This window comes from Mycteria americana, chromosome 8 (genome assembly GCF_035582795.1).
Source record: "Mycteria americana isolate JAX WOST 10 ecotype Jacksonville Zoo and Gardens chromosome 8, USCA_MyAme_1.0, whole genome shotgun sequence".
NCBI lineage: Eukaryota > Metazoa > Chordata > Aves > Ciconiiformes > Ciconiidae > Mycteria > Mycteria americana.
The window spans coordinates 32279990-32293974 of NC_134372.1; the positions used below are offsets into that span (position 1 = coordinate 32279990).

At 39.8% G+C, this 13985-nt stretch overlaps 1 protein-coding gene across 5 annotated transcripts in view; it reads left to right on the forward strand.

Moving 5' to 3' along the window:
• The window catches only part of TOX3 (TOX high mobility group box family member 3), an 84367-nt gene that overhangs the window by 5717 nt on the left and 64665 nt on the right, over positions 1–13985 (forward strand). The gene's annotated exons all lie outside the window — the stretch shown is intronic.

The window sequence follows — 13985 nt, forward strand, 5'->3', positions numbered from 1 at the left end:
CGCTCGTTCCCGGAAAGTTGGAGGCGGCGAGCGTCCGCGGGGCCGGGAGCAGCCGGGCCGGCAGGCGCCGGGCCGGGCTCGCCGCCTTCCTCCTCCTGCCGGCGGCCGCGGCGGGGCTCGCCCCGGGGGGACCCGCCCGCCAGGCCGCAGCCGGCCGCTGCCTCGGCCCGGCGCTGGGGCGTTTCGGTTCGGTCCGAAAGCCGGACGGAGCCGCGAGTAACTCCAGGGTGCGAGTCCCTCGCCCCCGCGGCCAGGGAACAAAAGGCGGCTTGCCCGGGCGCGCAGCCGTTGGTGGCCCGGGCCGGGACTTGCTGAACTTTTCCCCGGGCTGGAGCCGCGGCGGCTCCCCCGGCGGGTCGGGCAGAGCCCTGAGGGAGCTCGGGCGTCCCTGCGAGGGAGGGGAAGGGACACCTCCCTCCGCTCCGCTCCGCTCTTTCGGATGATTCCGGCTCTGCTATGGCCAGTCTCTAACTAAAGCCTTACACCAAACCGGAGGATTATCTGAAAGTACATCAGCTGCTAGCACGGGAAGATAACAAACGGTTTGATTTGACGGGGATTGTCAGAGAAGTTGCAGTACCGCTTCTATCTATTCACGCCTTCTCTGCGGCATGTGTAGTTTACGGAGTAAACGTTAGTCAGAAGCGATAGTCGTTTCCCAGTGGCTACCTTCGTTTACAAAAATATGTTTTAGTAATACGGGGATGATTTGTTTCACAAATTACCCAAATCTGGGAAAGGCAAAGTTAAGAATGACACTGTGACTCATGCTATTTTGAAAAAGACTTAGCTGTTTGCACTGTGATGTGTCAATAGCACATTGAGCTATTAGCACTGGGCCCTCACACATGCACATAAAGATCCCTTTCACACTGTGTTTTTCCTGGTGCTATGTTTGTCCAACCTCTGGGGCCTTTTGTGAGGCACTGTATGAGATGCTGGGGAAAAGAAGGGTGCTGCACAAGTCTAAACTTATGTTAAACCTGTGTTTTTTAGAATCCTTTCCAAATGAGTGGAGAAAGTTTGATGAACTACAAAGATCACTTTAGGGGAGAGAAATAATGTGGGCTCAAATAAGGAGGTTCAGTAGCTGCAGAAAACTTTCTCCTAGAGAAAGTGCTTCTAAATAGATCTCATGAGCATACTTTGCTGCTGCTCTTGACCGTAATCTCCATCTCAGCTGCTCCGATGTTCAAGTTTGCCAGTACTGATTTGGTGGCTGCCTCCCTTGTCGAAAGGCACAGATCTACTTTCACTGGAGATGCAGACCAGCGTTCCCGTGGACCGTGCACAGCCCCTGCCTTGCGCATGCTCTCTGTGCTGAGGCTATTAGCATGCTGCTTTGTTAGTAGTTAATATAGAAAGACACAGGAGCATGAATTAAAGATGAAACGTCAACCTTAACTTTGAATGCTGCTAAGGACTTCAAGAGCTCTAAAATGCATCGTAAATGTTGACTGTTGTCTGATATGCCAACTAATTTTGGAAACTTGCAACACTTACTGACAGCATGTTTACTGCAAATTTCACTTATTCAGTAACTTTATTGTGTTATGCACGGAATACATTTTTTCAGGCTCTGTTACAGGTTACTGCACGGCTTCTTTTTTATTTTTTTTTTTTAATGTCCAAAATCTTGAATGGCTTCTGAAAACCAGTAGTTTATTGTGTCCACTAAGTTGCTGCAAATGGACAGTTATATATAACCTTTTGACTGTATTTCGCTTCATCATACAATGAGAACAGAGCACACATTCAGAAAAAGTCAAAAGTAACTAACTTTTGACCTATTCAAAAATGCATTTCAGTTGCTGTGCTCCTGAACATGATTTTTGGCAAGTATCTTATAGGCCAGGCTTCCAATCTGCAGCAGAAAATATTTTAATTAACAGAGTACAGCTCATGATGCATGTGTCTTATAATAGATATCTTTGTATGCAGAAGGCCTGATCCGGAGCAGACTGCCACAGGCGAAGCTGTGTTGCTGTTGCTGTGAGCTCTTCTTTGGCTCAGCTGGGAAAGCAGCAACGTGGTGTACAGGTGTTTCAAGGACAGAAGAGGAATTTGTGAATGAGTTCCTAGAAAGGAGGATCTTAACTGTGTTAATCTAATCTCATTTTCTGCATTGTTTATAATCTATAACTACAGGAATCATTGTAAGTTTGTTTGGGTTTTTTTTTTTTAACTATCCTGGAAAAAGAGTACATTTATTTTGAAATCTTTCTTCCCTCCCTCGCTTTTTATCTGTTCTCTCCTTTTCCCTGTGTTCCTAAGGAAAATAAATGACTACTCTGCTAGGCACCGAGATGACCAGAAGGCATAAAAAAAAAAGAGTTGAAATATTTACTCTGCTGAAGTAAATGGGAAAAGTGTTATTGATTTCACTGGGGACAGTATTTCACCTCAAGTCTTTCTGAAACTCATTTGAGTATCCTGCCCACTCATCCGTGCCTGCTTCATTGTTAGGAGCTGAATCCATATTCTCCTTGTGACAGTGACATTGCCTGTGACAACTGCCGGGAAGCAAGAAGTGTATGGCAAGAGTAAACACGTTGCGTGGTTGTATATATGTGCAAAAGCAGAATTATTTATGTGGAAATATTCTCAGGATCATTAAGACATAGAGTTGATGGCACATGGCCTACCTGTGGAAAACTGTATCTTGCATCGCAATGTCTAAAAATATCGAACATAAAGCCTTTTAGTGTAAATGCATTGTACCCTGAGAGACAATGCTGTCTTCCACCTGCATGCTTTAGGCAGGTTTTCCCAGGACTGTACAGTTTTTTCCTTTTGTGGGTACAGCACTGGCAGAAGCATGGCAGACTGCCCCATGGATCCCCAGGCAGGGCTTGGGATCTCACGTTGCCCTGTGAGCAAGGGACTAGCAGTGGGAGGGGAATTGCCCCATGAGTCCTGGGCTTGTAGCCACACGTGCTTGGGAGCTGTCCTGGCCCGTACCTGCAGGTACCCTTCAGTTGGATGCCTTCTCCACAACTGCTTTTTAAGAGCAATGTTGTGCTTTTGAAATTGGTTGTCAATAGTGGATAAGTAGACCTAAGGGTAAGGGATGTCATCTTGGGGTGTTTTTTGGTGAGCGTTAGTTTGGAGTATATGACAGGCATTTGAAAAGGGACTAAAGTACATGAGTAGCCCTGCCATTATTTGCAGTACAGCAGTTTCTAGAAGATTCCAGATTGGGATTATTTTTGTTCAGATGGTGTGCAACATGGTAAACACAAGTAAAGGGCAAAAGAGGAAATAAAGACGCAGAAATACAGTGATTTGTCCAAGGTTACGCAGTCGGTCACTGACATAATCAGGACCACAACCAAGGTATTCTGAGATTCAGTCCAGTGGTTTATGCTGAATCTCATTTACTCTAATAGGATTACTTACATGTTTAAAGTAAAGCATGTGCTTAAGTGCTTTGCTGGATCAGGGCCATATTTGATAAGTTTTCAGTGCTGGTGTGAGAGTACATAACTTGACCCTGCATGTGTCTGGCTGCTGGTGGTTCGGGATATCGGCGATCCACCTCTGCTTCATGGAACTGCATGAGTGAAATCATGGTCTGCTTGTTTCTAGAAGAGTCCTGCTGCGGTGTACTAAAAAAATTTCACCAGAAAATAGCTATAAAAATTACAGAAAGTTGAAAGAGACCAGCTGTTGTAAAACCACCTTCTTCCATTTTGAGCCCTTTTATGGTTCTGCAGGTGGAGAATGATTTTGGACGTTCGCTATAGTTGAGTAGTTTTCTCTAAACAAACTTTTTCACTTATTGAGTAAATTACATGTACTAAAAATATTTAGGGAACTACTATTCATCATAGCAAATGCATTTTTTTATTAAAGGAACCATAATTCTTATAATGCAATTTGGAAAAGGAAAAAGAAAACTCCAAAACCTAAACACGTACAGCTCAGTGCTTGAGTTATCATTATATTAAATTCCAGAATCCTTACTTCATTATTTAGCTGTCTACATTTTATAATGTTTATCTCTTCTACGCAGATTGTCCTTGAAGGATACAAATTTCAAACATACATACCTTAATTTAGGCACTAGCATACATATGTGAATGTCAGAGCTTGATGTTTTTGGCTGAAATATTTTGCATTTTACAAAGGAAGCTCAGGAAGGTTATCTTGTTCTTCCAGAGGTGAAGCGAAGACAGCAGTAGTTTAGTAGCATGCTAAACTGGGGCTATAAGTCATTCCTATTAGTGTGTGTGTTGTTAGGAAAAAATGGATTACAGTTATGCAAACGATTGAAAATTACTCTTCTTGCACATTTAGTGTGGCTATATATGCATAAGTTTTTCTTTCATATAGCAGATGGTGAGAGACAATGGGTGCATGTATGCTGTTAAGATAGAAAGCTTTATGCTCACTCATCATCTGCCCTGCATATATGCTATTTTACATCTGGGCTCTGCTCTGATGCAGACGGGGTAGTCTCTGGTGACTGGAAGTTCCTGCGTGCTGTGGTTATGTGTGTACCTATGGTCTGACCATGACGAAGGTGGCCCCAGGGGATGGGGTAGTGCCAGAAAGCACCAAGGAGCTCCCACAAAGTAGAGAGTAGAGATGCATAAGCAGAGACACAAATATGGGTCTTGCTGGAGGCAATTTAAGTAAGAGATTTGGAACTTTCTGTTGCAGTATCAACTTGGTGAATGCCATTTTATCTTCAGCATTTCCCATTGATCTTCTGGCACATGTGGCAAGTGTGCTGAACTGCTGCTTTCCCAGAACAGCCCTCCCCGGTCTCTGATATCTCAAAACCTCAGGACTATGCAGGCAACTACTGCTGGGGAGCAAAAAAGTTCCCAAAATGTTTGGCTGTCCAGTCCAGCACTAAAAATGTTGGATGTATGATTCCCAGTGCTTGGTAGAGGAAGTGCAATGATCAGATGAGTACGTCCACAAGAATACAAATTATAATTTGTATCATCACCACGACTTGCGTTATGCTGTTTTTCAGGAGCAATCATCTCGCAGGTTTCGTGATGTGCTTGAAGAGCTGGCTGTGAAAGGAAACCCCTATACGCTAAAGGCAGCAACTGTGCGAGAGCCTACGTTGCTCAGCACGAGCATGTATAATGGTGATACTAATTGGATTGTGCAGTGTACAATTTTTCTGTTGCTCAAATAATGCAGCTCCTATACTGAATGTACCATTTGTTATCAGGACCTAAGGAGTTGGTTGTATACAAAGTATACTTAGTAGAAGTCAATTTTTTGAAATATTTTTTAGATGTTTTCATTACAATGGGTTACAATTGTATTAGTAAGATACTTGTAATAATGTACAGTAATATATGAAGAGTTTGAGTTTAATGCTTAGAGGTAATCTGGAGTACTTATGGTATGTGTGGAAATGACTAGTGGGTGTGTTTTCAAATAACAATAATTTGTAGCAATCACAACTCCGATGTGTGCATGCCATGGACATGGACACCCACTCACACATCTGGCTCTAGAGTGAGGAAATACTGACTAAATCCACTGGGATGACAAGAGCCTCATTCCCATAGCATTGTCTGCATCAAACGTACTTCATGCAGAGGTACCGAGTCCAGCCCAACCCTATAATGAATTATTATGAATGTCTAATAAAATCTAAAATAGAATCACAGGAAATAACAGCTTATATTCGTTGGCAGATACTTGAGATGAGGGTAGCTTGCGTCGACTGTAAGTTGTGTGACTCCTTTGTTGCAGTTTTGTGCAGTGTCTGGCAAAGCGAGGCCAATCAAACCGTGACCCTTGGGTTGTGCTGCAGGCTTTTATTAAATTTACAGTTAATACATGCCTATATATTTGTTGAATTCTGACACTCCCTAAAAACCTAACTAATGCTATTGAATGATGATAATCTAATTTAAGAGGAGAAGAATTTGTACAGCACTAATCCTGCCTTTTTATCTGTAATCACATTTCTGCTGCTGTAAAATTGAGTACTGTTATACAGACCTAATGGCAGGGTTGAATTTTCAAACGCTTCAAACTCTTATCTGATAGCCGTCTTCTATACTGTTACCTGTCTGTGTGATGTATTTATAGAGTGCCAGTCACCATAGTATCTTTGCGATGATTGCTACCAAAATTGAGAACTCTGAGGTGAAAATCTAATCAGGACTTTAGATAACAATGTCACACAAGAGCCTTCTGGTCTTTGCCACTATGCTCCGTTCAGATGAAGACTTTGATGAGATCATGCTTGCTGCCGTGTTATTCATTATTTATTTTTGTAACAAGATTTCTATTTCATATCTTTTCCACTGCATGTTAGCACCTGTCAAACCAATCCAAATTCTGTTTTGAATGTATTCTCTCTGTTTGTACCTGGAACAATATATTTAAAAATACAGGTATTACAGGGCTGCTGAACTAGCAAAACCAAAAGGGGAGACTGTCGTTATACAACTGCTTCTGCCACAGGTGCCTCGGGTATCCGAACAGATGTTCTCATGAACTTTTTCAGACACTTCATGGTAATGGGCAGACAGGCTGAAAATACTATTTTCATCACATTAAAAGTAACTGAGTTTTATGAGCAGAGTGCTGGAGATATGATTGACCAGTGCTGCAGACTCAACGCTGTTGGAAAAGGTGTGCTATTAAAACTAGACAATATTAGTTTATTATTAAAAATGAAAAATGTTTTAAACAGTTAATCTAGTTTTCAGTTTGTTTGTATAGTTCATGTGCCAGCTATTGGCACCAGTGTTCTTGGTTTACTCCTGCATGGCCAGTTTGCCCAGCAGCCCGCGTTTTGTTGAAAAGCCCTGTGTAAGTATCAAGAGGGAAAAGAAAAGCAGTCCATTGTCAAAAACTGCAAGTTGAAAGTATCCCCTAATATCCCTTTAAGCTTGATTAAAAAAAATACAAAAATCATGGATACAAATCTACTTTTTTTTTCTTTCCCCTGGCACTTGTATCTCAGCTTTGTTAATGCTCATTGGAGACTGATTCAATGTGAGTATCTTTCACTTACTTATATGGGCATTAGATCAGGCCTGCCCTTGGCATTTCATGGGAGAAATTGTTATCAACTCAATGTTTTATTTTTGCTGTTGTAAAGTTACAGCCCTTCTACTGTCTGGGTCACTACGACCATATATTATCATTCCTGGCCAAAGACTTGTGAGAGCTAAGACTAAATCTTATGGAAAAGAGTGGGTTTTGACATAGTGAAGTTAAAAATGAAGGTTGTGTTGAAATGAAATGCCGGGGTTTGGACTGGCAACCTCTGAAGTAAGGGATCTGTTTGTCTTCTGCTTTTCGTTAATTATTTTTTGGTTGTGTTGGCATGACTTTATTTGCTGCTGGCTGAGGTGAGAGGTGCAGAGGCAATACCATGGGTATCTCCTCACTTTCCTCATCTACTTTACAAAGCATGCATTTGATTATGTAAAATCATTATGTTAAAGCAGAATATTGCTTGAACAGAGACATTTACATTTGGATTTTCTTTTCTCTGTATTTCATATTCTGAAGAGTTTTGATCAACTGGGCAACCTAACAAAAGGTTGCAAATGCGTGAAATTACCAGTGTGGTGGGATTTGTGGAAAATGAAGTCTACGTGCAGATGGTTTTGGTCACTTGAAGCAAGTTGTCTTCATCTCTCCATTTGGTTTTCTTAAGAAAATTTTTCAAGAGAAACTCTTCTGTGTTTAGCACTCAAAGTGGATATAGTTTACATTGTAATTCTGTAAACGGTTAATATGAGCGACATTAGATAGGGATCTAAAACCTAAATAGTTTTAGATATGCAAATTAATAAATTATTAGGTTTTTGGTGTGTGGTTTTTTGTTTTGTTTTGTTTTTTATTTTTTCCCAAGGAACCCATGCATGGAAACAACCTGAGCTGTATGAGTCATCCTTTCTATCCCAATGGGGCAACTCCTATTTTAAAGTCACTGAATTATATAAAGGTTTGTAGGTTCAGGACATATTTAAACACCTCAATATTGATTAACTGTCTCTCAATATTGATTAACTGTCTAATTTTGATATGAAAAATTGTGTTAAAACCATGCAAAAACCAATTGCTGCGTAGTGGAGTAGCTTATTTTCAGAGCAGATCATATTTATCTGCTGTTCTTTTTATGCTACTCTCTTTATAGTCATATGGCTTATACAAATAGTTGAATTTTGAATGGTTTAGGATACTGTATTTCAGTATTACTTTGTTATTAATAAAAGTGCTTTTGTTAAACTACTTTTATCAGTAAACGCTTTTACAGATAGAGGATTAGCAGTCCTCTATTTTTTAAACAATTTGCTTTCTTAAATAAATAAGAATTTGATTAGGCATGGAAAAATAGTCATTCTGTTTGCTTTAGTAGGTTAATGCTGTTACTTTTGTGGGTTCTTGTAAGCGTGTGGATGAAATGATGATAATAATAGGCAGTCATGTAAATATGGGGATATCATGGTATTGATTTGTTCTAGTGAAAAACTTGAGAGTTGTGGTTTCCTACCACAACCCAACATAGTTCTTTTTTCTCCTATTGTTTTGCTTGATATGGTTTGAAATACATTAACCTTACATTTAAAAAAAAAACCCTACTCTATACATGTGGCAAAATAAACAGAATTTTACAATGCATTTTCTGCTCTTTTTCACAGCAGAACTGTAAGTAAAAACACGACTGATCTCAAGACCGTACACTGGACGTACCACAACTGTAAATACATTGTGAGGTGCAAACATGAGAGCGTAATTTAGATTTGCGCTACAAAGTAATCATTAAAGTAAATATTATATTTATACCTATGTGACTTTCTGTTTGTGGTTTTCTGAGAGTGTCTAGTAACTGTATTTCAAATGATAAAATGAAGTAATTTGTATCAATTTATTTTGTCCTGCCAAATAATTTAGGAGTGCAAGATATTATTAAATAAAGAGATTTAACAGATGCTTCTGCTGTCCTGTCCTTCTGACATTTTTAAAACCTACTTAAAGTTATCTTTATGCTCCCGTGGTGGTGCAGCTGAGACCCAAGGAGCGCATGTGGAGTGGTAAATCAGACGTTATGCCATACAAGTCAGCCTGGCTTCCTAAACGGTGGCTTGCATCATTGCTTCCATGATAGAGACCTACCTGTTGTTTATGACATAGCAGAAGTGCTGGTAAGGAAAGCTGCCTTTGTTTTGTTCTCGTAACTTTGTCTAAGTGAATTTTAACATAATAGCTTTGCGCTGGGATCTTGGATGATGTTTGTAAGGTGCATAGGGTATTGTATGGCTTGTTGAAAATACGTAATTATTGTTTCAAGGATTCGACAAGCCGTACATATGTGCATTCTCAGTTCTGATGGTTGTCTTACCTTGGTCTTTTTAAAGTAATGTTTGAATCAGACGTGTGCATCAGTGGCTTCAGTGAAGCGTTTCAGTACCCCATGCTCTCCTAGTCGTCATGCCTTATGGAGATGATGACTTGCTTCTGAGATTTTGCCTTTGTGGAATCAGCTTTGTGGGTGCCTTTTCTGTGAGAGGACCCTTGGACCGTGCTCCGTGTCAGCACATTCCGTGGGTGACTTTCCTATGTCCCCTTGGCTCTGCTGCCTGCTTTGGCTTGGACTTGCTGGCTGAGAGCACACAGCAAAAACCTGAAATTCTTGGAGCCACCCACAACTGGGACAGAATTTCAGTTGACTTGTAGCTCTGACTGAAAAAGGTGAAAGGCAGGCAGTGTAATCTAGGGCTAAATATAACTCGGAGAGATTAATCAAAGATCATATGAAAGGAAAACATAGTTCTGTTCCTCAAATACCTACTCAAGCAGGCAAACCAATAGCACTTCAGTGTTTTGCATACACAGATTTTTGGTGTGTCCAGTGTACAGCTTAGAGATCAATCTTGCTCTTCTACCTGTGATTCTTCTCAAAAAACAGCTCTAAAATTGTATTGTGAGCTTCTGTGCTTATTTTGCTTCAATCTGCAACTATAGCTTGCCCAGTTTAAGTAGCAAACTGTTTTTCTAAATTTAGTTGGCAAACAACTTGTGATAGGATAGCAGCCTTTTTCTGTCTTCTCTGTTAGAAAGTGTTTGAGTAAGGATGGTGAAGATTGGCTTTGACTTCTATCAGCACAAATATATTGCTGGAGATAACATATCATACAAGTATGCTGCCTATCTTCCTGTATTCTTGTCTCTAGTAAATAGCATTTTTTTCAAGGAAGGCCTCAGAATTTGCCCTTTTGTTAATAGTCTGGCAGAGAGTTTACATACCAGAAAAGAAGCCCGATTCTTCACTTGATAATGTATTAAAGGGGGTTTTTTTGAGCTTTGTGTTGGTTTTTGTAAAGAAAAATTGGCAGCTGTTACTTGTAATACATGTCACTAATAAATGTTGAATCAAAAACGTGACTCTTGTACAGTCACACATTTTTAAAACGCAGACAGTGTGTATTGGTCTGCATCAGTTGTAACAATCTTCCACTGCTTGGAAAATGTGGGGAGAGGCTATTTGCTGCTGTAGAGGGCACATACATCAGGATACGTACATCGTCTTTGGAGATCATGGGGCTCCTTATCATTACTTGTAACTTTTGGATTGCTAAATAACTGAATTCCACTATAGTGCTCTCTGCATCATATTCTATGTTATTTGTGTGTTTATGCAGAATTATTTCTAAAAAAAAAAGTGTTTAAGGTTACTCCATCATGAGGCATAAGTGAGAGACAGTGATGATAAAGAGCTTGATTCATATTATGACTAACTGCAGGTGAACATTATGTTGTTATGCCTCATTCTCAGTGTTTCTGTGACTCAAAAATGATAATAAACTCCATTAAAATACCATTACATCAATAGAGTGAGTATTTAAAATGCATATGAAAGGATAAAGTCTAGAAATCATAAGAATATAATAGCTATCCATATAATTTTAGACTATATAAAGTATTTGTAGATCTTCTGAGTTTCATTTATTCTCTGCATGGGTGAGAACTGATACCAAGCATACACCTTGCTTTCTGCCCCCCAGATGTAACCTTTTTCTTTTAAAATAAGTGTGAAAGTAAAAAAGAAGGAGCAATTTCCATGGAGGAAAATCAATTCTGGTCCTTCAGAATCATGAACTCAGACTGATACTTTGCAGCTACAGTGAGTACAAGCAATGCACCACAAATCTGGCACAGAATTTTGACAGTGAGAAATCTTCGATCTCCTACTTCTTTTTAACTATGGTTTTTCCTTTTCTTCTTATTTTGTTGAGTCTTACTGTTTTACTTCATCTTCCGCACTGCTGGAAGATGCGTGGTAGGAAGCAGTCATTACATTCTCTGTTGCCAAAGGAAATGGCCATTTGTTAATTCAGAAAAAGAATAAAGAAGTGGCTGTGAAACACCTTAATGAGAAAGAGGGAATGGTGGCTAGGGAACATTGCTAAACATTTACAATTTGGGGATCAAGTATTTTCAGTCTGCCTGAGTTCCTAAACTCCCTGCAGTTCTGGGTGGTGTTTGTTTGGTTTTTTGTTTGGGTTTTTTTTGGAAGGGGGAGGGCAGAGAAGAGGGTAAGAATACATGTTATTCACATTTAAAGATTCCCCCTACATTTTGGAGAGCTGATCTTTGGTTCTCATTTGATCAAAAGAAAGAGACAGGTTCATCTTTGCCTCTCCATTTAGTTGGCTTATGGCACCTAAGCAAAGGAGCTCCGATCTGCAGCCTTTTTCTGAAAGTCTAGTTGCCAGGGATCTGTGAATGTAGAAATAAGAAATAACAAGATTTTAGTCTCAGTATGTATGCTAGAGCAAGGCCAGTTGCTTTATTGATCCCAACTACTGAAGTTTTCCCTGTGAAGATGATTTATGTTTATCTAAAAAAAAAAAATCAATGAGACAAACAAACTGAACTTCATGTAAGAACTGATTTAAAACATACTCAACTTTTTCTTTCTCATCCTTATTTTCTAAAATCTTCTATGGTTTCAAAAGAAATGGGTGCAATCCTGCTCTTGCACATAGGAATATATCCTCTTTGAAGAAGAGATGTTTCTGCTTTTGAATTGGGCTTCATAAACTTGCTGGAAAAAATTCAGCTTGGAGGATGTATTTTGAAGTAGTAGTTTCTTGGGCACCGAACCGTTCATTTCCTGAAAGGATAAAGCCGCTTCTTTGTACCTGCTGACAAAACAAAGGAGTCGGTACTGATAATATGTTACATGGGGACAGGCTGTAATGTTAGTAAGCATTACTCTGGCTGCTGAAAAGCACCAGATCTATCTGGCCTCTCGTCCTTACCAGAAGCAACACGTCTGCCTCACTGGAAATCATAAAAATGGTCTCCAATTGGTTTTGTCCGCACTTTTACTAAATAAATGAATCATTATTATGTTTTCTCCAGCTTAGATAGCAAATGAAAACAAAGCAAAATGCTACATTCAGCTGCTTCAAGTTGGGAAGGTCTAGATAATCTTCATCTCTGAAGTGTGAAAGAACTGACACATAAAATTGCAGGTCTGGCAGCAAAGACTTTTTTTTTTTTTTTTTTAAAAACAAGTACCTTGCAGTTGGAGAATTGATTTTTCTTAAGAAAAGAAGACATAAGAAACCTGAAGTATCTATGCTTTAACAGTAATACTGGAAACAGCAGGGTGAGAGAGAAGGCAGTGTTGTTACAAGCATGGCTGTATAAACGCTGGCTATGAGCTTAGACTGGGAATGAGAAGGAAGCCTTTTGCTTGCAGAGGAGTAAGGTGCTGCGGCAGCCTTCCCGTAATAGTGGGGACAAAGGAGCAGCAGTCGCTTTTAAGGCTCTGAGTTTATGCTAAATATCATATACTGTGGTTGGCTGAAACAGGGGCCATGGGGTTGATTGTACTTTTAATCTTGTTTACAGTGGTTCTTTTAGGCTCCATGTTTACATTCCTAAACATATGATATTGAAGTTTTGTTATGCACTCTGTGATCCCAAGTGAGTCTTTGATTTGGACGAGGCAGCCATAGATGTGATAGCTACTTACAGACTCAACAACAATTTTGGAGTTATGCATAACAGCTAGTAAAGAAAATTTGTGTCTGAAGTATAATTTTATAGTGGAAAACTATTATAAATGAGACTTATAGATGCTGGGGAGTTACCCAGTATCTGTGCACGTGGAGAAATTACTTGGTTCTTCCTTCAGAAATGGCGTGCTTTTCCTTGGTGGTGGTGGGGAGGGAAAGGCCTTTAAGTGTCTGAAAGAGGTGATGGAAAAACCCACGTCTTGTAGAAGTTTGACAGTCTGTAGAAGCGTGGTATCAAATTATTAGATGGTTTGTCTTGATGTGGGTGTTTTGACAGTGCACATCAGATAATCATCTGCTTCCTTACCTCCATGCTCTGCTAACTGGTAACTGCCTCAGTTCCAAGTTTCTAAAAATAATCTGGTCTCAGGGATCTGAATGAGAACTTCATTTTCAAAAAGCATTTGGACAATGGAACTATGCAGCCCTTCAGAGAGGGATGTGAAACACATGCAAAAATTTGCAGCCTGTCTTAGTGCCCATTTGTGTTCATGAGCAATGCAAGTCTGTTTCTCTTCTCTAGATAAAAATCGAAATTGGTCATCAAAATTTAAAATTATGATAGTGGATATCTTTATTTTGCCTTTAATCCATGAAGACAGAGTATGTTGTCTTGTTTGTGTAAAAAGTGCCATCTGCCAGCACCATTGTAAATATTCAGCCCAGCAAGAGCAGCTTCTACAACTATGCGGTTCTTTGGAGATCTACTACTCCACCCCAAGTTTGGACACTCATAGCCTGACCTGATTGGTTGTGTGGCAAAGGGAAACTCCGATTCCTCATACAGTTGGTATTTTCTGCCATTGTAGAACACAGCCTCTTCATTTTTAAATTTAAGCAAAACTGTTGACAGTACCAGTTGTTTTTATATATATGATAAAAGTGGAATTACAGTAGAGTAGATTGAAGATTAAACTATGGATTACTAGTTAATATCAAAGGTACAGAGGTACA